Source organism: Austrofundulus limnaeus, unplaced genomic scaffold (assembly GCF_001266775.1).
Source record: "Austrofundulus limnaeus strain Quisiro unplaced genomic scaffold, Austrofundulus_limnaeus-1.0 Scaffold1223, whole genome shotgun sequence".
Classification (NCBI taxonomy): domain Eukaryota; kingdom Metazoa; phylum Chordata; class Actinopteri; order Cyprinodontiformes; family Rivulidae; genus Austrofundulus; species Austrofundulus limnaeus.
The window spans coordinates 13,755-15,433 of record NW_013953625.1 but is presented as its reverse complement, the minus strand read 5'-3'; positions in this window follow the sequence as shown (position 1 = coordinate 15,433).

Sequence of the window (1,679 nt, the reverse complement as noted above, 5' to 3'; positions counted from 1 at the left end):
GCTGAGGGGCAGGACAAGTATTATTATCTTGAATATATGAATACATACATGGGAACTGAGCATTAAGACCTGCAGTGTGAACGTAGACAGTGCTGCTCTGACTCATTCATACATGTTAGAAATCCTTGAACCTGCTCTGGTAGCCATGTGGAGCTGCCTGAACTCTTGCTGCTACAAAGCTCCGCCCATTTCCACAATTTCAAGACATTTGGATAGGCTGTAATGCAAAATCTAATTTATTTTTGACATATAGAGCATTTTCATAATAAATGAAGGCAACATAGTTACTTGACTGTATAGAATTGATCCATGGAAAACACATAACACCCAACCCCCTTAAAACTTTAACGTGTTTGATTAAAACATGACTTTAGAGGAAACCCAGTTTGTCTGTTAGCAAAATATGCTATGAACCACCAAACTAATTTTACTGACACTTAAAGAAATATTCATTAAATGAACTTTTAAATTCTACTCAAATCCACATGGAAACCACAGCTAATCAACAAAACACAAATGGTTAAACTTCAGGAACTTTTACKTTTATTAGGCTGGAAATCAGTGTGGCAGTAGCTGAGAGTGATTAACAGTGTGGCATTAAAGGGTTCAAACTGTGACCTGACAGGCTGCAGGTGATGTGCAGTCCTGAACTCTTTATCAGCTCGTTTTCTCTGTGCATCTGTCTTTAGCTGCTTGTATTTTTGTTGCTCTAATCTGAATGGGTCTCAGGAGGATGTGGGTCAGGAAATACCACTGTGGCCCTGTGAAGGATTCCTCTGGCTGGGGGGCCCTGCTTGATGTCCAGGCTGGAATCTGCAGGAAACAGGTTGGCTCGTGCATCTGCTGACCCCTCCCTGCAGACCTCTGCAGCTTTTCACAGGCTGAGAGGAACTGGGACTGATTGTTCTGATGTGTGTGTGTGTGTGTGTGTGTGTGTGTGTGTGTGTGTGTGTGTGTGTGTCCACTGCTCCAAACCTACAGTAGAAAATAAACAGCCGGGGCTCATGCAGAGCAAATATTTGATTGGTCTCAGACAGATAAAAAAAGGTGAGCGTTCCACAGAGGAAGTGCAAAGGAGGTGAGGAGGAGGAGGGTGAAGATGGCTGGAGATGAAAGGAGTCAGTTCTGCATAAATCACACAGTGTTGGAGTCACAGCAGCCAGATATAACAGAGAAACTATGACGGCTGTAAAGCATCAGATCCTGACACTGATTAAAAGCATAGAAACATAAACTGACAGTGGTTGATCAAGAAACAAAGCAAACACAATAATATTTATTCAACCAGGTAAATCCCACTGACATCACAGGTGTCTTTGAAGGGCAGCCTGGGCCTGAACACAACTTACTGCAGGTTTTTGGTCTGTCAGTGAAAGTGGAGTACCTGGAGAAAACCCTCACAAGCACCAGAACATGCAAACRCTGCACAGAAAGACCCAGGTCCAAACCAGGAGTCGAACCCAGGACCTTCTTGCCGTGAGGCAGTGGTGTTAACCACTGCTCCATTGTGCCGCCTACATCAGGGCTTCTTAACCTTTCTGACCTCAGGGCTCAGTTTGTTGAACATAAAGTGACACGAGGTCCAGTCACACATTACCAATGTATGGATCAAAATGATATTATTATAAATGTTGGTTTAATTTTTATTGTATTTACATCAAAACTAAACTATCATAACT